Source organism: Rhinoraja longicauda, chromosome 5 (genome assembly GCF_053455715.1).
Source record: "Rhinoraja longicauda isolate Sanriku21f chromosome 5, sRhiLon1.1, whole genome shotgun sequence".
Lineage (NCBI taxonomy): Eukaryota > Metazoa > Chordata > Chondrichthyes > Rajiformes > Arhynchobatidae > Rhinoraja > Rhinoraja longicauda.
Window position 1 is genome coordinate 30,802,857 of NC_135957.1, and position 26,511 is coordinate 30,829,367.

Consider the following 26,511-nt stretch of genomic DNA (forward strand, 5'->3'; position numbering starts at 1 on the left):
GTTTAAACCAGCATCTGCAGTTCTTTCCGACCCACTCCCAATGTTGGGGGAGTCCAGAACCAGGGGCCACAGTTTAAGAATAAGGGGTAGGCCATTTAGAACAGAGATGAGGAAAAACTTTTTTAGTCAGAGAGTTGTGAATCTGTGGAATTCTCTGCCTCAGAGGGCAGTGGAGGCCAATTCTCTGAATACATTCAAGAGAGAACTAGATAGAGCTCTTAAGGATAGCGGAGTCAGGGGGTATGGGGAGAAAGCAGGAACGGGGTACTGATTGAGAATGATCAGCCATGATCACATTGAATGGCGGTGCTGGCTCGAAGGGCCGAATGGCCCACTCCTGCACCTATTGTCTATTGTCTATTGTCCTTCTCAGTTGCATTTATATGAATTTACTCCAGTTTACCTGCAAGGGCTCTGCTCTTGTTCCCACCTTCCTGTGCTTCACATTCTCTTCCATCCACCCTCTTCTACCCTCGACAGGACAAAGGTTAGCAGATCTTGAAACTGAGCCCCAGTTGAAGGAAACTGCTGTCTATGACCTGGTAAAACAGCTTCAAGGAAGGCGTAATATTACTCTGAAAGGAAGGAAAAACCCAGAAAATTATACTCACTTTAATATTAAATGCATGAGAAGAAATGCCAGGACATTGGAAATGCAGTAGTCTATATGCAGCAATGGTTATAAACAGAATAAAATGTTACTTATGTCAAATTTGTTCAATAATCTATATTGATGAGCTTTATGCTGAAAGTATCATTTAGACAGGTACATGGATAGGGACCAAATGCATGCAGGTGGGGCTAGTGTAGATGGGGCATGTTGGTCGGTGTGGGTATGTTGAGCCGAAGGGTCTGTTTCCACGCTGTACAACTGTATGACTCTATGACTATAATAGGAACACTCCAGAATCTATTTTTGTGCAATCTTCTGACAGTGGCAGATGGAATGTGAGATGTGTGAGATGAGAAAGTACGAACAATATCGTGGCAATGCTCGAGACAAACCATATGATGTAAGTGAGTGTTGATTTAGCAACTGATTTGACATCTTTAAATACCATACTCCAGCCAACATACAATCTTAACTTTCTATTTTGGCACTAAAGAGCAGGAAGGACCGCCATCACCAGTATTTGACAGTGCAGTATCTGGAAATGTTCTTAAAACATGCACGGACCAACTGGACGGAGCCTTTGTAGACTTCCTAACTGCTATTCCACCCAGTGCCGGATTACTATAGTAGCAAAAGTAGCATTTGCTGCAGGCCCTGCACTTTCGAGGGCCCCACACTAAACGCTTGCAAGCTAAATACTTGAAATCGGCATCACTCTGAGGGGCGCTGTGTTGCATGCGCGCTCCCCAACCGCCGCGGTTTGAATGCGTTGGCGGCGGGACTGTGTGGACCAATGGCAGCCGGCGCGTCACCGCCCAAACGCCCAGTCTCCGGCCCTCTTACTCCACACACCTCCGGCCTCACCCAAACACCTCACTTCTCCAGACCTCTCTGCTCGAATATTGGCCTTGGCTCCCCACACATCCCGGCCCTCTCACTCCTCGCTCATCGGCTCTTTTCTCTCAAGTCCCCGGGCCACTTTCACCACCTTATCACCCCCCACCCTCCCCCCCATCTCTCCCACTCCTCCAACCCTCTTTCTCCCTACCCCTCCAGCGCTCTCTCCCCACTCCTCCGGCATTTGCTCCACTGAATCCACCACTGCTCACTCTTCCACATACCTGCCGCCTGTTCTTTCCCCAGCCCTCCGCCCCTCCCTCTCCTTGCTAGGGCCTTCTCTCTCTCTTCACTCAGGCAGTCTTCTCTCTCTCCCCCCACTCCTCCGCTCTCTCCATCCCACTCCACTGGACGTCTCTTTCCCCAATCCCCCTTCCCTCTCGCCTCCCAGACTTTCTTCCCTCCAAATAGCTACTGTTCCAGTCCTCTCTTCCGCCAATCAACCTCCCCCCTTTATTCCCAGTCTTATGTCCCACTCTCCCTCCTCTTCTCCATCCCCCTCTCCCCCTGCGCATCTCCATTACTCTCTCCCCGTTTCCTCCAAACCTCTTTCCCCCCACCCCTCCCTCCATGCCCCCCCCCCCTCCCTCCATGCCCCCCCCCCCCCCCCCCCTTCTCCGGCCTTTACTTTCCATTTCTAAAGTCACTTTCTCTCACACATTTGGCCTTTTCTCAGCCCCTACCCGTCCGTACCTCTCTCTCTCTACTCTTCTGGTCCGCACTCCCAAAATTCTGTGACCCTCTCACCCATCCCAAAAGCTCGAGCCCTCTTTCTCACCAATCTCCCAGCCTTCCCTCATCACTTCCCGGGCCCTGTCTCCTCCTCCACTCTTCTATCACCTCCTCTACCCACACCTTGCATGCCCCTCAGCATCCACTGCTCCAGCAGTCCCTACCCCTACTCCGTCCCTCTCACCCCTATACCTCCAGTCCCGCCTCTGTTCACTCCTCCGGCCCTACCTTTTCCACATTCCTCCGCCCCTCCCTGTCTCTACTTCTCTGGCACCCTCGGCACCCACTCCTCCGGCCCTCTTCTCACAATCCTCCGTCATTCTCCCCACGGTGGCGCAGCGGTAGAGTTGCTGCCTTACAGCGCTTGCAGCACCTGAGACCCGGGTTCGATCCCAACCAGGGGTGCTGTCTGTACGGAGTTTGTACGTGCTCCCCGTGACCGCGTGGGTTTTCTCCAAGATCTTCGGTTTCCTCCCATATTCCAAAGACGTTCAGGTTTGTAGGTTAATTGGCTTGGCGTATGTGTAAAATTGTCCCTAGTGTGTGCGGGGATCGCTGGTCGGTATGGACGGTGGGCCGAAGGGCCTGTTTTTGCGCTGTATCTCTAAATGATACCCCTCCATCACATACTCTCTAAGAGTCCCGTATTTGGCCCGCGGGCCGCTGTAGGCCCCGATACTGTAGGCCCGAACAGTGTAGGCTAACGGAGCTTGTTAACGTTAACAGAGTTCGGGGAGTGGGGCCAAGTGTGTTCAGGGAGCGGCGTCGAGTGTGTTCGGGGAGTGGGGCTGGGTGTGTTCGGGGCCGAGTGTGTTCGGGGCCGAGTGTGTTCGGGGAGGGGGGCCGAGTGTGTTCGGGGCTGAGTGTGTTCGGGGAGGGGGCCAAGTGTGTTCGGGGAGCGGGGCTGAGTGTGTTCGGGGCCGAGTGTGTTCGGGGAGTGGGGACGAGTGTGTTCACCGAAAGGAGGTTGCAACCCTCCTCCCGGCCCGGGCGGCCGTCATTAGTGGAGCGGGAGCACGTGGCCGCTGGCTGGGTGAGGTCACGTGGCCGCTGGCTGGGTGAGGTCACGTGGCCGCTGGCTGGGTGAGGTCACGTGGCCGCTGGCTGGGTGAGGTCACGTGGGGCTCGGGCGGTGACGTCACCTTGTTGCACATTTAAGGCCCCTTTATAACATATGCTACAGGCCCCGCACTAGCTTAATCCGGCCCTGATTCCACCAGTCTGAGAACCCCACCTGTGTTAAAAGGACATCCATAATACCAGTGCCCGAGAAGAGTAAGATGACATGCCTCAATGACCACTGACACAGCAGTCAGTCCATTGTGATGAAGTCATTCAAGAGTTTGGTCATGATCCAAATCTACTCCTCCCTCAGTAACGACCTAGACCTACTTCAATTTGCCTACTGTCACAACAGATTGACAGCAGATGTGATCACACTGGCTCTCTGCTCTGCACTAGAATACTTGGATAACTGGAATATGTACATCAGGCTGAGGTTCATAGACAAGAGTGGTAGCCATTTTTCTATGGATGTGTATCTGTGGTCGAGGGTGTTCTGGCCCCTGGTGGTACAAGAGACTTGCTGATAGTACTTTGGTAGTACACCCTGAGGTTGGCTTGGTTGAAGTCTCCGGCTACAATGACCAGGGCTTCTCAATGCTGTTGATAGTTCATTCAGAGCAAGTTTGACGTCAGCATGGGGAGAGATGTAGACTGCTGTTGGGATGGCTGAGGTGAGGTAGTACGAATGGTAGTTGACTTTAGATTCATTTAGTCTGACAAAAGGCGGACTGACATTTTTTTAATTGTCCATGTTACATTGTCAATTATAAGTAAATCAATTTGAGCAATTATATGCTCTATTCTCTCTGAGAAGAAAATTGTTTGCTTCTTGAAGATGGCATAATCTGAACCAAAGTACCACCCAAGATGTGAATGTTCAAATCAGGCTGAGGGAGTTAAGATACTGTTCATTCTGAACAACCTGAATCAATTCCACATTGCTCTTAACCAGAGCACACACTAGCTTGCTTATACTTTGAACTATAACATTGCTAGAAATGGAAAGTTAATTTAGAAGTTGATTTAAGAGGTCAATTTCTACAGCAACATTAGACCAAGTGTTGGACCCAAAACTCTCCTGCATTGGTGCAGCACCCTCTCCTCCCCCCTCCCCACTCCTCCCCACTCCCCCCTTTCCCCTTCCCCCACTCCCCTCCCCCTCCCCCCTCCCTCCCTCCTCCCCCCTCCTCCCCCTCCACCTCCCTCCTCCCCCTCCACCTCCCTCCTCCCCTCCTCCTCCCCTCCCTTCCCCCTCCCCCTCCATCCACAACTGTAGAGGACCTCCTTGCTCCTAAACTCAAATCCTCTCGCAATGAAGGCCAACATGCCATTAACTTTCTTCACTGCCTACTGTACCTGCATGCTTACTTTCAGTGACTGATGTACAAGCACACCCAGGTCTCGTTGCACCTCCCCTTCTCCTAATCTGACACCATTCAGATAATAATCTGCCTTTGTTCTTGCCACCAAAGTGGATAGCCTCACATTTATCCACATTATACTGCATCTGCCATGCTTCTGTCCACTCACCCAACCTATCCAAGTCACCCTGCAGCCTCATAGCATCCTCCTCACAGTTCACACTGTCACCCAGCTTTGTGTCATCCACAAACTTAGAGATGTTCCATTTAATTCCCTTGTCTAAATCATTAATATATATTGTAAATAACTGGGGTCCCAGCACCGAGCCTTGCGGCATCCCACTGGTCACTGCCTGCCATTCTGAAAAGGACCCGTTAATTCCTACTCTTTGCTTCCTGTCTGCCAACCAGTTCTCTATCCATGTCAACACCCGACCCCCAATATCATGTGCTCTAATTTTGCACACTAATCTCTTGTGTGGGACCTTATCAAAGACTTATTGAAAGTCCAGATATACCACATCCACTGGCTCTCCCTTATCCATCCTACTTGTTACATCCTCAGGAAATTCCAAAAGATTAGTCAAGCATGATGTCCCCTTCATAAATCCATGCTGACTTTGACCGATCCTGTCACTGCTTTCCAAATGCATTGCTATAATATCTTTAATAATCGACTCCAGCATCTTCCCCACTAGTGATGTAAGGCTAACTGATCTATAATTCCCCATTTTCTCTCTCCCTCCTTTCTTAAAAAGTGTAGTTACTTTGGCTGCCCTCCAGTCCGCAGGAACTGATCCAGAGTAGAGAGAACATTGGAAAATGATCATCAATGCATCCATTTCATACATTTCACCACTAATTTCCATCCTGCTCTTATCTAAGAGGTTTTGCTTTTGATTAAAGGTAGAAATTGGACCTAGAAATAGCAAATAGAATTTCATTAAGAGATAATGCAAAATGACAAAACCATGGTAATACATATGAGCATATACAGTGTTGTGGAAGGACAGAAGGACCAAAGATTGCAAATCCACTGATCCCTAAAGGTAGTGGAATGGGTGGTTAAAAAAACGAAAGGAATAGTTTTAATTGGGCACAAATGAGCCACACGCTCGCTTCGATGGCATGTGTTATATAAAGTCGTTTAATATCAAGATAGAATCACAGTCTTCAAGTAATCCTTCCATATCCCATTGCTATATGCTCTCTTTTTCTGGCTCATGTATTGGTGTAAATAGGATGAGGTCGTTACTTTCACGGGCACCGTCACATGCACAATTTCGCCGTACAGTCCGATCGGGAACGCTAGGCTGCAACTGAGGACATATAGCAAAATTGGCCCTTTCAACATTTGCGCCAGGTCCTTTACCTCGCGATTCTGCCCATGGTGCATCACCACACTTGCATTAATGTCAATTTACAACGTAACGCAGGCACCCTCTGCAAAGTTGCAGCAGTGTGGGTGAATCGGTCTTTCTCAACAGCCGTCCAACCCCTTCGCAGAGCCCTCTTGGATCAAAGCCAGCACAAGAGGCAGCAACCGACAGAGGTCTTTCTGGGACTGCAGAGGGACAATGTGGACAGGGTGGCGGAAGAGGTGAGGACCAGGAGGCTGACAGAAGCGAACGATACGGTTCTGGAGATGCTGCTTGTCCCGCTGAGTTACTCCAGCACTTTGTGTCTATCTTCGGGATAACCATGTCAATTCCGTTTCTCTTTCCACAAACCTGTTGCTTCTGTTATCTGTGACTCCGCATTTCTGTTCAGATGAAGAAATAAGTTCCGTTTTAAGAAAACAAAAACTTTTTGCAACTGTGGAATTGTATATTTTTAAATGAAGATTTTTTTTTGCACAGAGAAATAGGAGGCAAACGCTTAATTGCTGCGAGTGTGGGAAGTCTTGTGTCCTGGGACCGTCTACTTGTTCCAATTGCAGACTTTCAGCGGGGCCGCCCAGCGTGGGGGACATTTTATCTATGGATTATAAATATATATATATATGTGTGTGTGTGTGTGTGTGTGTGTGTGAAGATAGACACAAAATGCTGGAGTAACTCAGCGGGACAGGCAGCATCTCTGGAGAGAAGGAATGGGTTTAAACCAGCATCGCAGTTCCTTCCTATATAAACATAGCACAAAAAGTAAGGAAATTTGTGTTTGGTAGATTATTTCTTTGTTGTAACAATGCTTCTTGGCAATAAATCTTATACCGTTGGAAAGCCTGTTTATTTCCCTTTTAAATGGTGCCACATTTGTAAGGAACATGCATTTGTGGGATGAGCAGCAGAGCTGAGTATATGGGTTGCGCCCATGAAAAATTTGCCAAATCTTCTCTGCCAATGCCAAACAGCTTATTCTGCTGTTGCTATTGACTCTTGTTTTGAGCTTCTGGTACCCCCAGGTGCTGACAATCAGGTGCCTGATTGGCACCTGATTGGCAGCATCTGTGAGCATGGGCCCAGCTACAGTGGTCAGTGGGTGTCTGCTCCAAGAATCGGCATGCCACGTTTGACTGATCTGGATAGGGCCCGTGCGATAGGGCAACTTCAAGCTGGTGTTCCGCAAAACCAAGTTGCGGCATTATTTGGAGTGAGCCCTAGTACCATCTCCAAAGTGAAGGCCAAGTTCCATATAACGGGGGATGTCAGAGACAGGCCGCGAAGTGGGCGTCCCAAGAAGACGACACCCGAAGAAGACCGTTTCCTCACCCTGTCAGCACTTAGGAACCGTAGGCTGTCTTCTACAGATTTGCAGGACGATATGGCCGACGGCTCTCTGCCCAGACAATTTGGAACAGACTGCACGCAGCCGATCTCCGGTCTCATAGGGCTGCCAGGAGGCCTGCCATGACTGCCCTTCACCGTCAGGACCGTTTGCGCTGGTGTCGGCAACACGTGCACTGGAACCTGAACATGTGGAGGAACGTTATGTTCAGCGATGAGTCCAGATTCTGCCTACGGCAGTTGGATCATAGGGTCAAAGTGTGGAGAAGACGCGGAGAACGCTCTGCTGATTGCTGCACCGATAGAGTAACATATTTTGGTGGAGGCAGTGTGATGGTGTGGGGCGGCATCTCCCTCACTGGAAAAATGAGGCTTGTCATCATTGGAGGCAATCTCAATGCAGAGAGATATCGAGATGAGATTCTGCAACCAGTGGCAATCCCATATCTCCACTGTCTGGGACCGAACTCTATCCTCCAAGATGACAATGCTCGCCCCCACAGAGCAGGGTTTCTCAGAGACTACCTCCAGAATTTGGGAGTGGAGAGAATGGAATGGCCAGCCAGCAGTCCTGACCTCAACCCCATTGAACACTTGTGGGATCAGCTTGGGCGTGCTGTTCGTGCCAGAGAGACCAACACAACCACGTTGGCTGACTTGCGACAAATGCTGGTTGAAGAATGGGATGCCATCCCACAACAGTGTGTGACCAGGCTGGTGACCAGCATGAGGAGGAGGTGCCAGGCTGTTGTGGCTGTGTATGGTTCTTCCACACGCTACTGAGGCTCCTGTTTATTAAATGAATAAATTGTTAAATTGCCAATATGTCTTGTTTCTTCAGACTTCAATCATCCAATCCACCAAACAACACCGAACAAGAGTCAATGGCAGAATAAGCTGTTTGGCATTGGCAGAGAAGATTTGGCAGATTTTTCATGGGCGCAACCCACATACTCAGCTCTGCTGCTCATCCCACAAATGCATGTTCCTTACAAATGTGGCACCATTTAAAAGGGAAATAAACAGGCTTTCCAACGGTATAAGATTTATTGCCAAGAAACATTGTTACAACAAAGAAATAATCTACCAAACACAAATGTCCTTACTTTTTGTGCTATGTTTATATGTGTGTGTGTGTGTGCGTGTGTACGTGTGTATAGATATATATATAAACAGACATATATATATATCAACAGACATGTATACATATCGTTATACGATCATATTGTTCCTTTGTGTGTGTATATATATATTGCCCTATAGAGAACCCTCTAAAAGTACGGATCCGCCACATCCGCTATCATGTAAAGTTAGTTTTCATGTAAAGTGCTCCAACTGTTACATCTTTTACAATGACATTTTCTCCACTGTACTTTAGACTTTAGAGAAACAGCCCAGAAACTATAGATGTCCAAACAATCAGTCTATATATAATTTCTCTGTCCTTTTAAAAAAAATCTCTCCTTCCACAGATATACACATAAAATCAAACAAACAATAACAGTGCAAAAAAACATATACACCCCACACACAGATGTACACGTAAAATCAAACAATTTTAGTGCAAAAAGCCAAATGCAAATAGCCATATACACATACAGATGTACACATAATGTAAATTTCCCCAGTATGGGACAAATAAAGGAAATAATAATAATAATAATTATTATTATTATTATTATTATTGTTATTATTAATATTGTAATTATTATTATTATGATCATTATTATGATTATGATTGTTTTAATTATTATTATTGTTTTTATTATTATTACTATTATCATTATTACTCTTACTATTATTATTATTAATAATAATAATAATAAGCGAAATAATAATAATTATTATTATTATTATTAATAATAATATTAATAATAATAATAGTAAGAGTAATAATGATAATAGTAATAATAATAAAAACAATAATAATAATAAAAAACAATCATAATCATAATAATGATCATAATAATAATAATAACTACAATATTAATAATAATTATTGTTATTATTAATATTGTAGTTATTATTATTATGATCATTATTATTATTGTTTTTATTATTATTATTGTTTTTATTATTATTACTATTATCATTATTACTCTTACTATTATTATTATTATTATTATTGTTATTATTATTATTATTGTTGTTATTATTATTATTATATCAATCAATCAATAATAGTGCAAAATGCCAAATGCAAAAAGCCACATACACACCCACACACAGATGTACACATAAATCCAAACAAACAATAATAGTGCAAAAAGCCAAATGCAGGAGTGTTGAGTATTTTATCTGGGTTCCTGTGTGCTCCCTGCCGTGGTCCATGTATGCTGTGTGAATGTATTTATTGAGTGCACTCATGTGTTTGTGCAGCAGGCGGCATGAATGTGCACCTTGGTCCATTGCAGGCGGTGACGCGGTGCGGGCGGTGACGCGGTGCGGGTGGGAGGGTGAAGTGCGCTGGTGGCGGTGCTGCTGTTGCCGGGCGCGGTGGCGCGCGCCTGTAATCCGGCTGCTCGGAGGCGGAGGCTCGAGGATCGCTTGAGGCCAGGAGTTCTGGGCTGCTGCGGGCTGTGCCGATCGGGTGTCCTCACTAAGCTGGGCATCGATATGGTGTCTCCGGAGGAATCCGGAATTACCAGGTTGTGTAAAGAGGGGTGAATCGGCCCAGGTCGGAAACGGAGCAGGTCAAAGCCCCCGTGCCTATCAGTAGTCGGATCGCGCCTGTGAATAGACGTTGCAGCGCAGCCTGGTCAACACAGTGAAACGCTGTCTCTCTTTTTCCACAAATCTGCGCAAATTGTATCTTTTCCTCTATTTTCATTATAACTACACAATTCTACACCATATGCATTAAATTATAATTAGAAAGACTTTAGCAATGTGCGAAGATCAGTTAAGAGTAAGTCTTAAAAAAGCCAATCTATTTAATTTCTTGTAACACGGTATCTTTACAGTTTTTACTTTCAATTACCGCCTACCACAAAATCCAAGAGGCGTTTGGAAAACCATATCTCCAGCAGACATTTAAAACTACTGTTTGCCTCGATTTACTACATAGTTTAGTTTAGTTTATTGTCACCTGTACTGAGTTACAGTGAAGCTTTATTGCACCGTGTCCTGGACTAGCAGCTATGAAAGCAATGGTCAAGAAAGCACACCAATGCCTCTACTTCCTCAGAAGGCTTAGGAAGTTCAGCATGTCCCAAACAACTCTCAACAATTTCTACAGATGCACTGTAGAAATAGTTTTATTGGGATGCATGGTTTGGGAATTGCTCCATCAAGGTGCAAGAAATTGCAGAGTTGTGGACGCAGCCCAGACCATCACACAAACCAACCTTCCGTTGACTCCATTTACACTTCATGCTGCCTCGGCGAGGCCACCTGTAGCACCCTGGCCACTCCCTCTTCTCTCTCCCATTAGGCAAGAGGTACAGAAGTTTGTAAACGCACACCTCCAGATTCAGGGGCAGTTTCTTCCCAGCTGTTATCAGCCAACTGAACCATCCCATCACCAACTAGAGAGCGATCCTGACCTACCATCTGCCTCAATGGAGACCCTAGGACTATCTTGAATCTGACTTTTCTGGTCTAATGGGCTCCCCGAGTTGCCGCAGCTGCGGAACCCCCTGAGCTCCCACCCTGAAGGCTTGGCTGCCCGTGGAATCTGGGACCTGCCCTGAAGACTGTGCCCGGAGCTGGGAGGGAGCCTCTGGAGACGTCGCAAGCGAGGAGCAAGGGCCGGTAAGAGGGTGAACCGCGGTAATACCTCCACTGCCTTCAAGGTTGGCTGCGGGAGGCGCCCCGGGACACAAAGATGGCCAGGTGAGGAGAGTGACGTCAGATGGCGGGCAAATCCAGTCGAGGGCAACGGAGAAAAGCCCTGCAGGAGCCTGGGGCTTACCAGGATCGGGAACTGCTCCAATAGACTGAGCACATGGTTGTACCAGACGTTGGGCTTTAGAAGTGGCACCAAAACATGTTGGCGCCCGCATGCAAAAAGAATTTCACTGTGCAATTGCGCATGTGGCAAATAAAGCACCATTGAACCATCAAACCATTTATCTTGCACTGAAGGTTAGTCCCTTTAACCTGTATATGTACACTGTGGGCAGATCGATTGGATCTTTCCGCTGACTGGATAGCACGCAAGAAGAAAGCTTTTCACTCTACCTCTACACGTGACAATAGACTAAACTAAACAGAAAATATTGCAAATTAAAACACATTTTTCATGAACAACAATTCCCAGAGTTACTTTCAAACTTGTGATATGTTTAGCAACAAAACAAAGTGCTGACGGAACTCAGAAGGTCAAGCAGCGTCTGTGGAGGGAACGCACGGACGACGTTCCAGGTTGGGACTCGTTGGAATAAAGGGGAAATGGGGGACTCGGGTGGACAATGAGCTTGAGGAGGAGGGGAAGGAGTAAGGTGATGGGTGGTGGAATAAATGTGTGTGGACCTGGTTGGAGGTAGGGCAGGGGAGAGTTAAGAGAGAGAGTTAGGTTGGGAACTACTTGAAATTGGAATGTTCAGTGACCAGGGACCCCAGCAGGCCTTCCAGGTGAGACAGGTGCACGTACCTTTAACCTCATCTACTGCATTTAGTATTCCCGGTATGGCCTCCTGTACATTGGTGAGACCTTTTCACCAAACACTTGTGCTCGGTCTGCCAAGGCCTGCTGGATCTCCCGGTTGCTAACTATTTCAATTCCCATTCCCATACTGACATTTCTGTTCTGGGTCTTCTCCATTACCAGGGGAGGCCACATGCAAACTGGAAGAAGAGCACCTCATATTCTGCTTGGATTGCTTGAACATTGAATTCAGGTAAATAACCGGCAAACAATCTCCCCCCCCCCCCACTTCTTTTCTCCACTCCCCCTTTCCTATTTCCCCTCTCTTCCCTGTGCCCCACCTGGATTTGCACTCATTTCTCCCCTGCCCGCCCACCATTCCCCCCCCATCCCCCATCCTCTTCCACATATATTCCTAACTCTGGCTTCACAACTTGCACCTCTGATATCTCTCCTATCCTACCTCACTCTCTGTCTTTTCATCTCTGGCCTTCGTCCACCCATCTGCCTATTAACCCCTCCCCCCCTCAAATGTTTACACCTATCATTTGCCAGGCTTTGTCCTACCCCCGCCCCTTCCAGCTTTCTCCTCCCCACCATAATCAGCCTGAAGAAGGGTTCGGATGCAAACCTAGCTATGTTCTCCAAAGATGCTGCCTGTCCCACTGAGTTACTCTAGCATTTTGTGCCTTTTTCCCGGTTATTATCGTTGGGTTGTAAGCCACCCAGGTATATGAGATCATGAATAGGTGCAGAAGGAGGCCATTCGGCCCTTCGAGCCAGCCATTCATTGTGATCATGGCTGATCATTCACAATCAGTAACCTGTGCCCAACCTCCCAATATCCCCTGATTCCACTAGCCCCCAGCTCTATCTAACTCTCTCATAAATTCATCCAGTGATTTGGCCTCCACTCTCCTCTGTGGCAGAGAATTCCACAAATTCACAACTCTCTGGGTGAAAAAGCTCGTCCTCACCTCAGTTTTAAATGGCCTCTCCTTTATTCTCAGACTGTGGTGCCTGGTTCTGGACTCCCCCAACATTGGGAACATTTTTCCTGCATCTAGCTTGTCCAGTCCTTTTATAATTTTATGTCTCTAAAAGATCCCCTCTTATCCTTCTAAGCCAGTGAATACAAGCCTAGTTAGATAGTTTCCATCACATTATTTAAAATTAATCCAAAAGCAAGATACAGCAAATGCTGGGAATCTGAAATAACATTAGGCCGATAAAGCAGAATTTGTGGAGAGAGAGAGAGGTGTTCTAGAACATCTAATAGTACAGAACAGGAAAGGCTCACATAGTCTGTGCCAGATCTGATGCCAAGGCTAACTCTTATCTGCCTGCACATAATCCATACCCCTCCATTCCCTGCATATCCATGTGCCTATCCAATAGTCACTTCAATCAGGGCCGTCTTAACGCATGGGCCTGATGGGCACTTGCCCGGGGCCCCACGAGCATAGGGGCCCATGCTGATCTGTGTATGTTAAGTGACTTGCAATAAATAAATACTACATTTTTGGTCCCTAAGTGCTTCTCACAGCGATCTGTAAGTGCTTTTCGCAACAATGTAGCACCCTAAGTCCATCGCTAAGTGCTTTTCAGTAAGTGCTTTTCGCCGGCACGACAGGGGGGGGCTGGTAGGGAAAGGGGGGTGGGGGAGAGTAACGGTAGGGGCCCCAGTACACTGCTTTGCCCGGGGGCCCATAATGCTGTAAAAACGGCCCTGACTTCAATGCTACTCATCATATCTGCCTTCACCACAATCTTTGTCTGTGCATTTCAAGCACTCGCCATCCTCTGCGTAAAAATCTTGCCCGCACATCTCCTTTAAACTTTACCCCCTTACCTTAAAGCTATGTTTTCTGCCAAAGACATTTCTATCTTGAGAAAAAAGGTTTTAACTCTCTACCTTATCTGTGCTTCTTGTAATTTTATATACTTCTATCAGGTCTCTCCACAACCTTCAGTGTCCTAGAGAAAACAATTCCATTCTGTCCAACTTCTCCCTGTAGCTAATACCCCATAATCCAGGCATCATCCTGATAAACCTCCTCTGCACTCTCCCCAAAACCTCCACATACCTTCTGTATTGGGGTGACCAGAACTGCATGCAACTGTGGCTTGACGAAAGTCCTTTTAAGCTGCATCATGACTTCCTGACTATTACACTCAATGCCCGTCTCAATGAAGGCAAAAATACTAGATGATTTAGTTATATGATTCTGATCATGACTTCTACAGATAATTTTTGCTCGTGTTTAACATAAATGTGATCCTGCTATTGTATTCATTGTAATATTTTCTGGAATTAAAATATTCAACTTTCTATTAAATATCAGTGTATTTGGAAAATTGATTCTGAAAAACAAAGATTTAATTGATCCTATTTTACAAAATTAAATTGAAATGAGAAACTAGGTGTTGCATTCTTCGCAAAAGTTAAGGGCAATAAAATGTTACCCTGACATTATTTCAAAAGCAAAAGACAAAGTGCTCAAGTAACTCAGCGGGTCAGGCGGCATCTGCGGAGGGAATGGACAGGCGGCCTTTCGGGTCGGGACCCATCTTTGTACCTTTTCCGCTGAATTTCTACAGCACTTTTTGTTTCGCTCAAGCATCTGCAGTTCCTTCTGGCATCATTATTTCTCCAAATTTGAGGAAGGATATTCTTGCTATTGAGGGCGTGCAGCGTAGGTTAATTCCCGGAATGGCGGGACTTTCATATGTTGAAAGACTGGAGCGACTAGGCTTGTATACACTGGAATTTAGAAGGATGAGAGGAGATCTTATCGAAACGTATAAGATTATTAAGGGGTTGGACACGTTAGAGGCAGGAAACATGTTCCCAATGTTGGGGGAGTCCAGAACAAGGGGCCGCAGTTTAAGAATAAGGGGTAGGCCATTTAGAACTGAGATGAGGAAAAACTTTTTCAGTCAGAGAGTTGTGAATCTGTGGAATTCTCTGCCTCAGAAGGCAGTGGAGGCCAATTCTCTGAATGCATTCAAGAGAGAGCTGGATAGAGCTCTTAAGGATAGCGGAGTCAGGGGGTATGGGGAGAAGGCAGGAACGGGGTACTGATTGAGAATGATCAGCCATGATCGCATTGAATGGCGGTGCTGGCTCGAAGGGCCGAATAGCCTCCTCCTGCACCTATTGTCTATTGTCTATACCAAAAAAAAAATGTTTGATCATTTGAATGAAAATGTGGCCTGATTTTCCTAATTTTAGCTAGGACGGGAATTTGATTCTCAAAATTATTTTAATCATGTCACTTGTTGAACAAATCGTTTATTGGCATCAGGCTTCTCTTTGACCTAGTTATGTAGCTACATGTAATTCACATCTAGACCTATTTTGCAAATGATTATGTGCTTAATCTGCATGTAGTGGAGCCTTTAGGGATTAGTGACCACAATATGATTAAATTTGAGATTAACTGGCAATATGCTTCATTAACAGCAAGAATGTGAATATCTACTTTGATGAAACCAAGGTTCAAAAAATTGAGGAATACATTAAAATAAATGAAAGGAAATATTGTGGGCCATATGTTATGAAAGAAGTCGCTTGTGGTCAACAAAGTAGAACACCTTTGAAATTGGATTTTCTACATTTCTACAACCTATTTTGCATTTCAAGCAATAAAGGATGGATCTCTATCCGTAGAAAAAAATTCTCATTAAAAATAACAATAATCGGTTCTCCCACTACGCCTCACTGAGACCGAATTAAATTGTAGGAAAACCCAAAGGAACAGAAGGAGAAGATACCGGCATATGAAAGTGGCGAAACAAAACCCATAGGAATTCAAGTCATTCTCATACAAGTACAGGCTCACAATAAAAAGAGCATTGCCAAAACTGTTCTAAGTAATAAAAACCATGGAATTACTCTTCTAATTCTGTTATAAAATACTGCAATGTTTATGCTATTAAAAACAATTGGAGTTACACTCCTAATTCAGTTGTGAATATTGCAATGTTTATGGTATTATTACGGAACAAACCTAATTTCAAGCAGCTGCACGGAAATTCAATTCATTCAATCCAGCAGGCATGTCTAAAAGCTGGTGAAACAAGTAAAATGATAACAGTTTCTCTGCCATTTGGATGAGGAAATTAAATGTACTACATCCAGGTTTACTGATGACACAAAGCTAAGTTGCAGCATAAGGAGAGTGCTGAGAGACTTCTGGGCAGATTGAGTTAATGGGCAAGAACATGGCAGGTGGAATATAATGTAGAAAATTCAGTTTGAAGAAGGGCCTTGACCCGAAACATCACCTATTTCTTCTCTCCAGAGATGCTGCCTGACCGCTGAGTTACTCCAGCATTTTGTGTCTACTTTTGTAGAAAGATATGAGGTTATTTGCTTTGGTAGTAAAAACAAAACTGCAAAGTTGATTTCTAAACGGTGAGAGGTTGAACAATATGGTGTTCAGAGGAATCACAGAAAGTTAACATGCAGTTACCACATTACATGGATAGACTCGGCTTGTACTCGCTGGAATTTAGAAGATTGAGGGGGGATCTTATAGAAACTTACAAAATTCTTAAGGGGTTGGACAGGCTAGATGCAGGAAGATTGTTCCCGATGTTGGGGAAGTCCAGAACAAGGGGTCACAATTTAAGGATAAGGAGGAAGTCTTTTAGGACCGAGATGAGAAAGTTGTTTTTCACACAGAGAGTGGTGAATCTGTGGAATTCTCTGCCACAGAAGGTATTTGAGGCCAGTTCATTGGCTATATTTAAGAGGGAGTTAGATGTGGCCCTTGTGGCTAAAGGGATCAGGGGGTATGGAGAGAAGGCAGGTATGGGATACTGAGTTGGATGATCAGCCATGATCATATTGAATGGCAGTGCAGGCTCGAAGGGCCGAATGGCCTACTTCTGCTCCTATTTTCTATGTTTCTATGTTTCTATTACAATTTAGAGGGCAAATGATTTGTTGGCTTTTAGGATCTGAGTACCTGAAATAAAGACATCTTAGACATCCTGTTTCAATTATATATGGTCCCCATGACGATTCATCTGGATTATTGGGGTTGCTTTTCCTTCTGCCAGAGGATGTGTAGCAAATATTCACATGATTGATTTGAGGGGTAGCTGGATTGTCCAATAACCTTCTCATGCTTCCCCTTGTATCCCTAGACTCAGTCCATGCCATTAATGTCTGTTGACATCCTGTGATATCCTATCCTTCTCTGGAACTGCTTGCTTCTCTCTCTCTGCCCATCTTTGTGGCTCCCATCTGAGTTCACTTGCTATAAAAGATGGTTTTAAACAGGCTGTATCGCATACGAGAATTCCAGATCTCTCATAAATCATTAAATGGACTACACAGAGATGTTCAAACGAAACGCCTTCCTACCTGCGGCAACCTGACCCTTGGTTCAGAGCTAGTTGGCTTGCACTGCTTGGACATCTGTATGAGACAGAGTTGAATCCATGGATATGGGCATATAATGAATGAGTGAATGATACTTTATTATCACATGCACTGAAATGCTTTGTTTTGCGTACAACCAGGTGGCGCCACCAGCACTGGCTGCCTCGCCAACAGTCTGTCTGTCCCTTCTACTGTTTTTGTTATTTTAAGTATGTGTTAAAAGTATGTTTTAGTGTTCCTTTGTTTGTTTTATGTGGGGGATGGGGGGGGGGGTGGATTTGGGGGAAAACTTTTTTCTAATCTCTTACCTCAACAGAGATGCTATTTTTTTTCCGTATCGTATCTCCGTCCCCACTGCGGCCTAACATTGAGGAGTTGGCGGTCTTTCCTGGACTTTAAGATCGCAGAGCTTGCGATGCTTTGCTGAAGATCGCCTGTGGAGAGCTCCAACTGCGGGACCTGTGGACTTTAACATCGTGAAGCCCGTGGACTCTGGTAAGAAGAGGCCGACTCGAGAGCTCCATGCCGCGGAGAGTTTTCAACTGACGCGGGAGATTCGATCATCCCGACACAAGGGCTTCGGTCCGTCGGCTGCAGCGACTACGGATGGTTCAACAGCCCTGACCGCGGGTGAACAAAGAGGAAGTTGATTGAACTTTATTACCGTCCATCACAGTGAGGAATGTGGAATTCGCTGTGGTGGATGTTTATGTTAAATGTTATTTTATGTGGCTGTGCATCTTGTTGCTTTTCACTTAGTATGGCTGTATGGTAACTCAAATTTCACTGTACCTTAATTGGTACATGTGACAATAAATTGATCTTGAAATCTTGATCTCTTGAATCTTGAACCTAGGCAGTACACAAGTGTCGCCATGTGTGGGTGCCGACAAAGTTACAAAAAAGTACCAAACATTTCTATCTGATGCTTGATGACGCATGTGTTAGCACCCCGCTCATCGCCAATTCCCCCTTTGTTCCCGACGGCCCCCCCATGCCGGGTCTCTAGTTTTTCTTGCCCCCTCCCCCCCCCCACGCAGGGCTCCCCTTTGTTCTCAGTGGCCCACCGTGGGGCTCCACTTTGTTCTCGGCTCCTGCACGCCGGGTTCCCCTTTGTTTGCGGCTCCTGCATGCTGGGTTCCCCTTTTTTCTCCTTGGCCCCTCCCCCACGCTGGTTTACCCCTTTGATCTCGGTGGCCCTCCACCGCCCCCCCCCCCCCCCTCATTGCTCTTGCTGGTCCACCTCCCTCTCGGTCCCTCCTCGCTCTCGGTGGCGCGGTTCCCATCAACGTTTGACTGTATCAATGATGGCAGACTCAAGCTGTGTACAAGTTCACTTATCTTAAAAACATGGAAACATTTGGGAACTAATGTCAAGTCAAGTCACTTTTAATTGTATAGCACATTTAAAAACAACCCACGATGACCAAAGTGCTGTACATAAAAAAGAACATACAATGGTACGCAAACATAACAACACATACATAAACAGTTCACAGCACCCCCTCAGAGGGCCTCAAACGCTACGGAGTAGAAATAGGTTTTGAGCCTGGACTTGAAGGAGTCGATGGAGGAGGCAGTTCTGATGGGGAGTGGGATGCTGTTCCACAGTCTAGGTGCTGCAACCACAAAAGCGGTTACTTATGAGTGGGGTGTCTGTAATTCTAAGATTGTAGAATAGTCTTTGCATTGTTTATGGCTTAACATATTCACACATTGTTGTTACAACCTTACGTGGCAATGACTGCTCCGACCATAACTAGATGACAATGCCATGTGATTACACATTTTATCAGTAGCAATAGTAGAGACAAAGAGGCAAGTAAGGTGACCTAGTTATGCTGATACACATTTGAAAATAATTTCTGCCAATAGAAACAGAATTTGACCCAGTATCATACATTTCATCCGTAGTGGAGTTTATTGTTCCAGACTTCAAGTCAAGTCAAATTTATTTGTCACATACATATACACGATGTGCAGTGAAATGAAAGTGGCAATGCCTGCGGGTTGTGCATATTGTGTCTGGCCTGCAACAAAGGCGTGTATTTATGTAACAACACCACATAATCAAGTGTTCCAAGTTGCTTCATCAGTGTCATTAATCATTACATTACATAGCTGCCCAAGGAAATATAAGACGAGCAAAAGCTTGGTTAAAGTGGTAGACTTTAGAAAGTACCCTAAAAACTGAAAGAGAAAAGAGATGTGAAGAGGCTTTGGGTGGGAACGCCAGGGCTTAGGATCTCAGCTAATCAAGGTACAGACACCAGTCACGGGCATACTGGAGATGAACAAAAGAAACAGATGGGGAGAGGCTGAGATATCAGGAGGTCTGGAACAGATCAAAGCTACAGGGAGTGTGAGACAATGGATTGATTTGGAAACTGAGATGCAAAATTTAAAATTAAGACTGGAAGATGTCCCAAGCCACCAAGCACTTGTGTTTGTTCATTGGTAGCAGACCTTAAATTCATGGATTATGAGACTACAAACTACAATTTGACAATCTGGGTGAAATAATGGCCTGAAACCTTCGGGGGAAGTAATAGTGAAATTAATATGGTGCAATTAGCATAGAAATAACCCAGCAATCTGCAAACAGAAAGATTAACCTTAGCGAATTGCGAGTTAGAATAAGTTGTCAGCTAATTGAGTGTGCGTGCTTTAGGATTGACAAAACAGGATTATTGTGAAAATCCTCATGAGTTTAAAGTTGTTGAATTGTAGTTTTGAAATGACTACTGTAATAGCGCCACCTTTGGTTGAGGATTGTAAATGATTGAATAAACCACAGTACAGCTGTGCCGCAGTGAGTTAACTTGTTATTCTGTGTTTGAGCTCAAGATATCACAAATTGGCGACGAGAGTGGGATCGTCGATTCCCCAGCTTTACTTGTTTGTGTAGATAAGAAATTCTACAGAGGCACGGAGAAGGTTGTATAACTTTTGGTGTCAAGGAAAGCTGGAAATCGGGTCACAAAGTTGAATTCTGTGAGACTGTTAAAAAAAATAATCTAAAATGGCGGTGCCCAGTGGATATATAGGAAGATTGGGTGAGTTCCAGCAAAACCGGGAAACGTTCAGTGCGTACATCGAACGTTTAGAAATGTTTTTTTGCTGCAAATAACATCACTGAAGTAGAAGCTTCTGATGCAGAATCAAGATAGACAATAGACAATAGACAATAGGTGCAGGAGTAGGCCATTCAGCCCTTTGAGCCAGCACCGCCATTCAATGCGATCATGGCTGATCACTCTCAATCAGTACCCCGTTGCTGCCTTCTCCCCATACCCCCTCACTCTGCTATCCTTAAGAGCTCTATCCAGCTCTCTCTTGAAAGCATCCAACGTACTGGCCTCCACTGCCTTCTGAGGCAGAGAATTGCACACCTTCACCACTCTCTGACTGAAAAAGTTCTTCCTCATCTCCGTTCTAAATGGCCTACCCCTTATTCTTAAACTGTGGCCCCTTGTTCTGGACTCCCCCAACATTGGGAACATGTTTCCTGCCTCTAATGTGTCCAATCCCCTAATTATCTTATATGTTTCAATAAGATCCCCCCTCATCCTTCTAAATTCCAGTGTATACAAGCCTAATTGCTCCAGCCTTTCAACATTCGACAGTCCCGCCATTCCGGGAATTAACCTAGTGAACCTACGATGGAAGAGCCATAGAATAACTGAAGATCCATGAGGGAGTGGGGGCCTGGAAAATGGAAGTCATCAAAGAAATACTATATTACCTGGTCACCCTCAAGTTTGCCTGACTATTGATAATGTTCTAAAGTGGGTGAAATAACATGCCAAAAAATAATATTAAATAATGTGAAACCTTTACTTTGTTCATCAATTTTGAGAAAAAAACATGCCAATCTCAGAAGCAATTATGCACCATATTGGGTCTCTGCAACAAAAGAGGACAAAACCAACAAAATTCCTACCTTTGCCAGAAACAAATATGGGTGCTGAATTTTAAAAAAAATTAATGTCAAGACATGATGGTGGCAGAGTTTATGTCAGGACAATAACCACTGTCTGGGTTCACATGCTACCTTTCAATGAAAGATCCTGGACTGGCTGTTAAACACAACAAAACCTCAGACTATCTTTGATTGGACTTTATTGGCTTTATCTTGCACCCACAGTTATTCCCTTTATCATATAACTGTGCACTGTGAATGGCTCGATAATAATCATGTATTGTCCTTCCGCTGACTGGCTAGCAGGCAACAAAAGCTTTTCACTGAACCTCAGTAGATGTGAAAATAAATAAACTAAATCAAACCAAAACTCACACAAGTGAACAGATGGGTGGAGAGATATACCACTTATTTTTCAGGTGGGATCACATTCAAATTGTTAACCTTAAATGCAATACTTACCATCCAAAGCAGAACAGTGCAAGATAAAGTCCCAGAAGTGTGGCAACAGCATGCCTGACATAGCTGCTCGTTTGACTTGGGTGAAGGTAAAGTCGAAACCATACACTTGCTAGCAGCGCAAACAATTGACACACTACAAAATTGACCTAGAAAGAGAAAAACGGAGATTGAATATGCTATACATATAAAAAATCAGAACATTTAGTTTTAAAAAAATTTACAAATTAATTATTAAAGTATTAATTGTATTCACTACAATTCCAATAGCTTAAATTAAACTGACCAAAATAATAACACATGGATACCAGATTTTTTTTTTCTTCTGGCTCAGTACATGTTTTCCCTGCATAGCAGTTGAAAACATTTTAGGGATGATTTACTTCAATTTGATACAAACTTGTAAACATGTTTTTTTTGGAGATAAATGGGGTCCCGAGAAATAGCTGAAACCTACCGTTTTGGAAGCTAAGCAAATCAAGCTACGTGGTTACTCTGGAGAGAAGATTCCAGTGTTAGGATGCTACATGTACCAGTTAGGTATACGAAGCAACAGGCGGAGTTGCCCCTCATAGTTGTAAAGGGAGATAAACCTGTGTTGCTAGGTCGGAATTGGCTGCAGATCTTGAAGCTCAACTGGAACGAGATATTCCTCGTTCGTGAAGAATTCAAGTGTCCGGAGGACGTAATCAAGCAACATCCGAAGGTGTTTAGCGACCAGGGAGAGCCAATCAAGGGGTACAAGGCGAAGGTACGCGTGAAGCAGGATGCGACACCAGTGCATTGCAAACCACGGGTTGTGCTGTATGCTCCTAAGGACAAGGTTGAGAAAGAACAGAAAAGACTTGAAGCTGAGAACATTATCAGTAAGGCAGAAAGTAGTGAATGGGCAACACACATTGTAGTTGTACCTAAACCTGATGGTAGTGTTAGACTTTGTGGGGATTATAAGGTGACCGTAAACCAGGTACTTGAAGATAGCAGATCAGATACCATACCAACGGCAGAGGATTTGTTTAGCAACCTCACAGGCGGCCAAGTCTTCACAAAAATGGACTTGACAAATGCCTACTTGCAGTTAGATGTAGATGACGAATCTAAATCCAAGCTAACTATTAACACGCATTTGGGATTGATTCAGTTCAATAGGCTTCCATTTGGTATATCATCAGCCCCAGGGATTTTTCACGGGGTAATGACACAAATTCTAGAGGGAATTGAAGGTGTGGTGTGTTACTTGGATGACAGCCTCATCTCAGCCCCTGACAGGCAGACACATGATGAAAGGTTGGAAGTGGTACTCAAACAGCTTGAAACACACAGTGTAAGTGTGAAGGCACAGAAATGTGAGTTCTTTCAGAACTCGGTAGAGTACTTGGGTCATAAGATAGACAAGGATGGTCTACACCCCACCAAGGGCAAAGTTGATGCGATCAAGAATGCGCCCACTCCCAGAAACATATCTGAGATCCGATCCTTTTTAGGATTAGTGCATTATTATGGGAAGTTTGTGCCAAATCTGTCCACCTGTTTGCATCCCTTGAATGAGCTTTTGAGAAAAGATGTACCATGGAAGTGGACACGTAAATGTGATCAAGCCTTCAAGTCATGTAAAGCTCAGTTGGCAGAGAGTTCAATGCTTGTTCATTACGATGTCAATAGGCCAATGAAGTTAGCATGTGATGCTTCACCATACGGTGTTAGTGCTGTGATCTCTCATGTGTTAGAAAATGGAGAGGAAAGGCCAATAGCATTTGTGTCTAGAACACTCAATGCCAGTGAGAGAAATTATGCGCAAATAGAGCGAGAGGATCTTGCATTGATTTTTGCCGTTAGGACATTTCACAAATACTTGTATGGTAGAAGGTTTGTAATCGAGAAAGATCACCAGCCATTGACAGTGATCCTAAATCCAAAAGCACACATACCAACTCTGGCAGCAGCCAGAATGCAAAGATGGGCATTGATATTGTCTGCATACCAGTATGATATTGTATCGTAAGGCAGCAGAGCACAGCAATGCTGATGCCATGTCTAGATTACCTTTGGAATCGGAGGTTACCCCAAACAGAGAGGACTTGTTTTACTTCTCTCATGTAGATAAGTTACCTATCACATCAGTGGACATTCGGAAGGCTACTCACACTGACAGATTTTTGTCAAGAGTGCAGGAATATATTACAAATGGATGGCCAAACAAATTGCCGAATTCAGAGGCAGAACTGAAACCATTCTTTGTACATAGGAACAAGCTCTCAGTAGACCAAGGTTGTGTCATGTGGGGAGCGAGAGTTGTAATACCTGAAAAATATGGAGTAAAATTGCTAGAAGATCTTCATGATCAGCATTTGGGAATGTGTCTAACAAAGAGTCTAGCTAGAAACTATCTATGGTGGCCTAGTCTAGATAAGGACATAGATCAAACGGTGAAAGAGTGTAGCACATGTCAAGCAGTTGGAAAGAATCCACCCACAGTACCGCTACAGCCATGGAAATGGCCGGTTAGAGTGTGGCAAAGATTACACATTGACTTTGCAGAGTTAGATGGACAACAATTGTTCATTGTGATTGATAGTCACTCCGAGTGGGTTGAATTGTTTTCGATGGAAAAAACGACATCCAGCAAAACGATAGACATTTTGCGAGGGTTGTTTGCGTCCTATGGATTTCCAGAGGAAATTGTGTCTGATAACGGACAACAATTCGGTTCACAAGAGTTTGCACAATTCATGAAAGGGAATGCTGTAAAACACACTAGAGTAGCTCCATACCATCCCGTTTCCAACGGAACAGCAGAACGCACAGTGCCAATTGTGAAGCGTACATTAGTCAAACAACTGCTGGATCCAAATCCAAAGAAAAGACAGTTGTATTTGTTTCACAAACTGGCTAACTTTCTGATTACATATCGAAACACACCTCACACCACTACTGGTCAAACACCAGCTGAACTGTTTTTGAAAAGAAAACCCAGAACAAGGTTTTCATTGTTGAAACCAAACTTGGCTCAAACAGTAGAAGAGAAACAGGAAAAACAAAAAACATATCATGACGGAAGTAGAGTAAAGGAAAGGAGTGTTGAGTTGAATCAGAAGGTAAAGGTGAAAAACCATCATCACAAGTGGGTGAAGTGGTTACCTGGAAGAGCAGTGAGAAAGTGGGGACCACGGACATACTTGGTCAAGATGTTTGGAAGTGGAAAGGTGAGAAAAGTACACATTGCCCATGTCATTCGTATGCAAGTACAGACAGGGTTGAAGTCAGACCAATTAGACAAGTCTGATAATTGGGTTACCACTCAAGTACAGGTACCAGATGAACCAGAAATGGTGCAAGAATGTACACAAGTTAGTGAGAGTTTGAATCAGCCTGAAAATAGAGGTTCAAGTGGGGTTGACAGTCAAACAAAATTGACTGATGGACTGGAATCTATGAATGTAAGTCAAAAGGAAGGCTTGACTCGATTCAAAATGAGTCCAAGTGGTTCTAAACAGTCAGAAACTTTTGGTCAGGGAAGATATCCAGAAAGATGGAGAAACCCAGTGGTTAGGTTAAATTTGTGAAGTTATTTCCTGAAATGCACATATCATTGTACATGCAACATATATGCATGATGCCCTCATTTTATTCAGGTTATATAAAAGTAAACTATCAGACAAGATTGTAATAATTTCATACCATTGGTTATATTCAAAACAAAATGTCCACAAGGAAATATATTTTTTATTATTAGGGTGGAGGGAGTTGCAATAGTTGGTTGGAGGATTGTAAATGATTGAATAAACCACAGTACAGCTGTGCAGCAGTGAGTTATCTTGTTATTCTGTGTCTGAGTTCAAGATATCACAACTACTTTAACTGCAGTATTTTGATAATATATTTTTATTGTCTTCTAAGGTTTATCACGTACTCCCAACTATACTGCCAATGAAAAACCTTTTCTGAAAAACATGAAGAACTCTTTTCTGTTAAATGGGCAACCTACTGTTCACGTACCAGTCACCTCCCACAGAAAGCAATGTGATAATCAAACCAAATTAGTTGTATTACAAAAGCAACATCAACTCGTTTCTCTGCCTCCAAAGATGCCACTTTTGAAATGTATGTGACATTTATGAAATAAGCTGGCAGCTTCTATCACTTTGGGTTTTTGGGAGCTTGTCTATAGAGATCTTTGGGGGATAAATGTTGGCCAGGACTATGTTGGCCAAGGATACTGTTCTGTCCTCAGAAAATAGTTCAGTAGTATTTTATTGCATTCTCTGAGAAGGGAGACAGGTATCATTTTGATATCTAATCAAAGGATAGCATCCCTCATGCGCTGGCATCTTGCGTGGTTCGGGTTGGATTACCAGGAATTACAGCACACAAGGAATCATCATTGTATATCCAGAGGGGAAAGTGTTACAAACAGCACGGCTGTACAGTACTAGGATTATGGAGCACAATCCTGACGTGTCGCTGCTAAACCAGGGACCTCAGCGAAAGGAACTCAGCGTGAATCCCTGCCCTGCCCTTCCCGTTGCTGTTTGCTGCTGTGTCAAAACCCAGGTGCAAACCCAGTGATGACTCGCCCCGGGACACTGGCGTGGTCATTTATCTGTAATGTCTGGCGTTGGGCGGGTCAGCAACTCGGCGCAGAGATGTGCGGCTGACTGTCGCGCCTGTCTCGTTGACAGACCGCATGGATCCCACAGTATCCTTCACCGCCACTTGTTGGGTGTGATGTAAGCTCCTGTCTTCTCCTCTCCCT

At 44.5% G+C, this 26,511-nt stretch overlaps 1 protein-coding gene and 1 long non-coding RNA gene across 2 annotated transcripts in view; both read left to right on the forward strand.

Moving 5' to 3' along the window:
- Nucleotides 1-26,511, forward strand: part of kidins220b (kinase D-interacting substrate 220b) — a 294,629-nt gene that overhangs the window by 68,454 nt on the left and 199,664 nt on the right. The window lies entirely within an intron of this gene.
- LOC144593956 (uncharacterized) lies at nt 9,871-18,147 on the forward strand. The gene is made up of 3 exons (XR_013547304.1): nt 9,871-10,042; nt 12,166-12,235; nt 17,694-18,147. It is a non-coding gene; the product is annotated as an uncharacterized LOC144593956 (long non-coding RNA).